Genomic DNA, 7498 nt, shown 5'->3' with positions numbered 1-7498 from the left:
CATGTCAATCCCAATCTCCCAGTTCATCCCACCCGCCCCCCCCTTCAGCTTTCCACCCTTGGTGTCCATACGTTTGTTCTCTACATCTGTGTCTCTATTTCTGCCCTGCAAACTGGTTCATCTGTACCATTTTTCTAGGTTCCACATATATGCGTTAGTATACGATATTTGTTTTCAGGGGAGAAGTATCTTGAATGCCATACAGAACACTTCAATTTGTAAAAGATACAGTTCCCTTGAACTCAAGGATGGACCGGACACAAGCAATGCAAGAGGCCTTCCTCCAGGCATCCCATTATACACCCGAGGAGACTGAGGGCCCAAGTGGACCCAAGGTCAGAGAGCTGCGTCTTGGCAGCAGAAGCAGAAACCAGTGTCAGGTCCCCAACTTCCAGGGCAGCGTTCTCACTAAACTGGGCTGCCTGGTGTGCCGTGGGGCAGGGAACCCGCCCTCGGGTTGGACACCCAAAGGGCTGCAATTTCTCATTGTGAAATAATCCCCTTCTTCTTCTAGCCTTGGATTTCCCCCTTCTAGCTCTTCCTGCTGCATCCTGTGGTGGGAGAAGACAGAGGTAGCTTTGCTGCTCCCCCTACCTGTGGAGTTAGGGGCCTGGGGACTCATACTGGGGTACAATCAGGGGCACTTCCACTGGAGCAGCTGGAGTAAGGGGACAGGAGGCAGGGGAGCCTGTTTAGGGAGAAGAGGCCCCCCAGGAAAACAGCTACTCCAAACAGTACCCCTCCCTTTCTTTAAGAGGCATCGCATGCTGGTTCCACCAAGGAGGCAAGGTCTTGAGAAAAGTCATTTGCTTAGAAATTTCTTGGGTCACACATCTTCCGTCTCCTGCTTTCCTCCTGGTATTAATCATCTGGACGGTTACAACCAGCACAATGGTGCCTCTTTACCCACAGGCGGGGGATGTTAAAGACAAACCACGTGGATCGGGAAGTCGATTCCGGAATATCAAGTGAAAAGAGTCAGCTTTATCGAGTTTAGGGGAAAAGTCTCACATCTACATAAGTGGAGTCTTTTATGGGGTCACTAAGTTCAGCCTCTTGACCTACTGGCTGACCTGCTTTGAGCTTTGAATTAAACAGTCCTGATGCCTTCCCTCATTGCGAACTGATCCGGCCTGAGTTCCCACTCCCTGAATATGGGTTTCGTTTCTCCAGAAAGGCTAATCCTTAATCCCTCTCTGCTTTCCTGGTTCTGCCCCAAACTCAACTTTTTTATTTTTTCTTTTTAAGTCATTTTATCTCTCATAAAGAAGCTAGCAAAGCAGACCTCAGCAGGGCTATGGTTATTTTCTATGAGCAGGAGAGGGTATCCCACACTCAGTACACACGTGTGTGAGGAAAAGTGTGGGTGCCAGAGAGTCCGTCCCCCTCCACCAGCTGGGTCAGTGGACTTCTGTCACTGTACTGTGCAGTGACTGTGGCCAAGTCATGTGATCTCTCTGGGCCTTAGTATTGTTTTCTGAGAAACGAAAGAGTGAAGAAAGATGATCTCTAAGATCACCCTGAGTTAAAACATTGTTTTGTTTCTTTAAAAGTATTTTCTTCTTCTAAAGATCTTCTGCTCAATATTTCCCAGGAAGAAAGGCAATGTAAGATCTCAATATCAGATCTATTTTCTTAAGACTTTTATGTTTTTCACAGAGCCGAAGTTGCTTTTATGGATCTATTCACCAATTGCCTTCGGTCTAACTGAAGAACAACTCATTCACACACCTTAGTCCAGAAACACAGATACACAGAAAGGGAGAAGAAAGTTCTCACCTATACCCGCCATCCTCCCTCAACTGAATCCCTGTCAAAGACCAGCAAGAAACGGGTTTTGAATATTTTCACACAATACACAAATTCTTCCTATGAAAAAATTAAATGTCTCCAGTATATGCACAGATAAGTGAAGTTCAGAGAAAGCATCATCCTGTGTTTGTCAATTCCCAAATGTCTTCAGCTCAAAATAATCCTCATGCCATTGTAACACATTCTAGAACTCTTTAGGGATTTATCAAATACATAATTATTTTAAGAAAGATCAGATCCAGGTTTGCCATTTAGGAGATGAGAATTCCAAACGTGGAAGACAAGAAACTGGAAGGAACCTTGTGATGTTGGATTGAAACTTGAGGGAACAGTGTCTAGTCATGGGTTTTTATATTGAAATAAAATGGAGATGTAAATCTGTGTGCGTGAATTTACATTCATATAGTTCCTCGATCTGTTCACTCAAAGAGGCTGAGAATAGCAACACCCCAACAGTGACAAGCACACGTAGATTTTAGCCAGAACATGGCTTTTAAATATCATGTACTACCCTTAAAAAGAACCTTGGAGAAATAGCTCCTTGAAGAACTGGCTGATCCCAGGGCTAAGACGGGGAGCATAGGAGATGAGACTAGAATATCTTGTGCCAGAAAGCAAGGAAGTACCCAAAGAATGATAGGGACATGTCAAAAGGCCACAGAAGTCACTTTAAGGGGCTCCCAATGGCCAAATCTGTGACAATTTGAGCATGAAGATGAACAATGAAAATAACAGATTATATAACCTACTAAAAAATGAGAAACCATGAGGCTACACTGATACAATAAATAAATGAATAAATTGAAAGTTTGATGAGGAACAAGATATTGACACAATTTCAAAGTACAATCTCCCCCAACATTTATTAATCACAAAGGAGAAAACAGTAACTGTACCAGAGAAGCCTGGCAGACACTACCTTAAGTGATCAAAGTGAATAACATAAGTTAATAGGGCAATAGTCTAAATGTGACGTGCCACCTAATAAGGTACAACAAGAAGAAAACAGCACCACTTCCCTGATATTCCTATCAAAGATGCACAAAACTTGAACTTAATCATGAGGAAACACCAGGCAAACCCAAATAGAGAGGTATGCTACAAAGTAACTGTAAAAGTCATGAAAGTCAAGAAAATGCTGAGGGATTATTCCGACTTGAAGAAAAAGAGACATGACAACTAAAAGCAGCAGATGGTAATCATGTACCAATATTCATTTCCTGATTTGGGTGGCTATTGATGATCATGATTAAGTAGGAGAATGTCCTCGTTCGTATGAAATACACAGTGGTGTATTGGCAAGTGTGGGAGGGTGGCAGAAGTGATGGGCATCATGTCTTCAATTTGGTTTATGTCTCAATTGGTTCAAGAAAAAGAAAGCTCTTGGAACTACTTGCAACTTTTATGTAAATTTGAAAATTGTTTTCAAAATTAAAAAAATAATAATAAAAAATATGTCACAGTGGGAAAGTCCAGACAGAGGACTGCTAAATCTAAGAGGACCTGAGTCAAAATTTCTAATGCAAGCATGCTGCAAAATATTCAAAACCAGACAGACGAATGGATAAAGAAGATGTGGCACATATATACAATGGAATATTACTCAGCCATAAAAAGAAACGAAATTGAGTTATTTGTAGTGAGGTGGATGGACCTAGAGTCTGTCATACAGAGTGAAGTAAGTCAGAAAGAGAATAACAAATACCGTATGCTAACACACATATATGGAATCTAAAAAAAAAAAAGGTTCTAATGAACCTAGGGGCAGGACAGGAATAAAGACGCAGATGTAGAGAATGGACTTGAGGACACGGGGAGGGGGAAGGGTAAGCTGGGACGAAGTGAGAGAGTAGCATGGACATATATACACTACCAAATGTAAAATATATAGCTAGTGGGAAGCAGCCGCATAGCACAGGGAGATCAACTCGGTGCTTTTTGACCACCTAGAGGGGTGGGATAGGGAGGGTGGGAGGGAGAGGCAAGAGGGAGGGGATATGGGTATATATGTATACTTTTAGCTGATTCACTTTGTTACACAGCAGAAACTAACACAACATTGTAAAGCAATTATACTCCAATAAAGATGTTAAAAAAAAAAAACACCAGACATGAGAATGAACACAAGAAAGTCTGGGACAAAAGGGTATGAGTGAGATGGTCTCCAGTAATCACTTAAGATACTTGTGAGGACAGGCTAGGCTATGATACCTGGGTGATCTGGCTGTTAAAGGGCCAGAGGAAGTGAAAACAGAAGAGAGGGGTAGATGTAGTCCAGAAACAACACACTAATTCTAAGAAACATTCCTAGCAGGGCTGTTAAAGCTCTGATTTACTGTTTCGACTTGAAAGTAAAGGGATGATAAATAGCACTCAGCATGGAGTCATATGAAAATCTCGAGTCTAATCTCATCTCCTGCCTCGACAAGGTAGAATTAGGAAATGCAGGGAATATTTTGCATCTTTACTTCAGCAAAGCATTCGATAAAGTCTCTCAATACAATGGCTGCCTTCCCAACTGGTTAAAGCAGATCTGGTGATGCTATGACAGAGCTGTCTCCTCAGGCCTGTCTTGTTCACTGTTACAAACGACTTAGATGAAGATGCAAAATCTCATCACAGTAGATGGCATGACGGACAGATGACAGACAGAGAGAGAAAATAATATGGATGATAGAAAAGCTCTTGCCAGGCTGAAGCAGTGGATTATATCCAATAAGAAAAAGGATGAAATTTCACAGGTATGAATTTTTTGCTTTGGGGAACAGAACACCAATTGCTTAAATACAGGATGGAGGTGGGGTGGTGATGAGCAGCTTATCGGCATTACCTTTGTTCATGCTACATTCATTGAGTGCTTGCCCAAGAGTGAATTAGACAGAGATCCTGCCCTCAGCGACCTTGCAGTCTAGTGGGAGATGTAAACAAGTAAACAGGAAATTAAAACACTACATGACGGACCTCCCTGGTGGCACAGTGGTTAAGAATCCGCCTGCTGGGGGCTTCCCTGGTGGTGCAGTGGTTGAGAATCTGCCTGCCAATGCAGGGGACACGGGTTCGAGCCCTGGTCTGGGAAGATCCCACATGCCGCGGAGCAACTAGGCCCGTGAGCCACAACTACTGAGCCTGCGCGTCTGGAGCGTGTGCTCCGCAACAAGAGAGGCTGCGACAGTGAGAGGCCCGCGCACCACAATGAAGAGTGGCCCCCACTTGCCGCAACAAGAGAAAGCCCTTGCACAGAGGCGAAGACCCAACACAGCCATAAATAAATAAATAAATAAAATTTATAAAAAAAAAGAATCCACCTGCCAATGCAGGGGACACGGGTTTGAGCCCTGGTCCGGGAAGATCCCACATGCCAGAGAGCAACTAAGCCTGTGTGCCACAACTACTGAACCTGCGCTCTAGAGCCCGTGAGCCACAACTACTGAAGCCCGCGCGCCTAGAGCCCGTGTTCCACGATGAGTAGCCACCGCAATGAGAAGCCTGCGCACCGCAAGAAGAGTAGCCCCCGCTCGCCGCAACTAGAGAAAGCCTGCGTGCAGCAACGAAGACCCAGCACAGCCAAGAATAAATAAATAAATTTATTTTTTTAAAAATGCTACATGACAATGACTATTAGTGCTAAAGAGCACAGAGGAGGCAAAGCAGTGAAATTCAGCTCTTGTGGAATTTGGAAATATTTCCCGGAGTAAATCACAGCTGAGTGGAGACCCAAAAGATGAGTAGAAACAAAGTAATTTTGAGGGAAAGAATTTTCCAGGCAAATGCAGCAGCAAACCAAAGATCTGCAGATGAGGGAGGGCATGGCTCACTGCACCTTGAAAGCCCTGGAGGTGCCTCTGTGGCTGCAGTTGGAGGCTAGAGGAGCTGGAGAAGACATCAGGGAAGGACCAGAGGCAATTATAGTAAAGAGTCTAAAGGAAATGATGATGGCCTGAAATAAGCCGTGGGAACAAAAAGCAGTAAGTAAACAGTTAAAGATATGAAAGAGATGAAATATGCAGAACTTGGTGATTGATTGGTTTAGGGCAATGAGAGAAAGGAAGGCATCAAGTAGAACGCCAGGATTATACTGTCCTGTGTAGCAATTTAATTTTTCGTTTAATACTTTCAATAACACTAAGAGATTGTTGGGCTACACCCCACAGACCTGCAAGCCCTGTACTTGCCCAGCCTCAAGATCCAAGAAAGAGCTGATAACAGAGACATCAATGGTTTAATGGATAGGGGGATCTTACATCTCTGAAGCAAGGCCCTGGAGCGACACCCCACCATGTGCAGCAGACAATGGGGAGGACAGGGCAGCAGTCTCGGAGGAGGAAAGTTACCACTTGTAGGGGGAATTGACGTCAGGTTTGCTCATCAGTTACCAGGGAAACCAACAGAGGAGCACACCACTTTGACAAACTATCAGAGTGGAGATAGTTCTGATCTAAAGATTAGAATATGACTAGTTGGGGCCAGGGGGAAGTATGTAAGCTCTGTGATGAAGAGGGAAGGTCAGTCAGGTGAGTAGGGTGTAGGTGAGGCAGGGACTGGTTGAGCAGAGGATGTACAGAGGGCAAGAGAATAGCCATCTTGGGTGGCCTGATCTTACAAGATAGATGCTATTATTATTATATCTACAGATGAGCAAACTTGAAGTTAAATAACTTGCCAGGGTTAAGGTTAGAAAGTAATAGATTTGATATATTCAAACTCAGATTAACGAAAACACAACAGACTGGGCATTTATTTTTCACATATCAGGTATAAGACATAAATAAGAAATAAAAGAAAATTTAATGTCAATTTCTATTTAACCTTAAAAGTTTATGACTCTATTTTCTGAGTTTCAACTTTTTGTCCATAGATGTTCATAGATGTCCAAAAGTGTTGACATTTGAATGTCCGATCATAGCAACAAGGATCATAAAATAAAACATCTTCTAGGTCCTCCTTTGTTACTAATGGAATGTCCAACAGCAGAGGAGTGCAGAACTCCTCGGAAGTGATGACTCTAGGAATTCTGGCTTAGACTACTCATTTACGAGACAAAGAACACAGATGGAATACCCAGTATTATGAGAAAGATAGACTATGAGTTTTCGAAGATTGTCTTCAGAGGAATGACAGGCTGTTAGCTGACTTAGTAGAGACTATGGAAGCCAGAAAACAGAGGATTATAATGTTGAAAGTACTGAAAGAAAATCATGCCAATCTAGAATTATTTACCTGTCACTTTAAAAAGAAGGTAAAATAAAGCATTTTCAGACAGAAAAATAAAACTTCATAGAGTTTATAACTAGCAACCCTTCACTAAAGGAAATTTCAAAGCATGTATTTTAGGTTGAAGAAAAAAGCTACTAAGTAGAATTCTGAAATTCAGGAAGGAATAAAAAACAAAGAGCATGATAAATATGTATGCAAATATTTAAAAATCACCATATAAAACAATGTCTTGTCCAATTAAGAAGATAAAATTAAAATGCACAACATCAATAACATAATTTGGAAGTGTTATAAATTGTCAAGTGTTCAACAGATGACTAAAAGGTATTGATTAAGTTTAGACTTTTATATGTTTAGCATGCATTTTGGAACTTCTAATGTAAACAAGGAAAAGAACAGAAACACAGTGTATGAATTCCAAACTAGCAGAGAGAACAAGTGGAATGTGGACCAGTTAGGATAGGCTAGGTTG

The sequence above is a fragment of the Eschrichtius robustus genome, chromosome 1 (assembly GCF_028021215.1).
Source record: "Eschrichtius robustus isolate mEscRob2 chromosome 1, mEscRob2.pri, whole genome shotgun sequence".
In the NCBI taxonomy this organism is placed as follows: Eukaryota; Metazoa; Chordata; class Mammalia; order Artiodactyla; family Eschrichtiidae; genus Eschrichtius; species Eschrichtius robustus.
Note: the sequence above shows the minus strand (reverse complement) of the source record.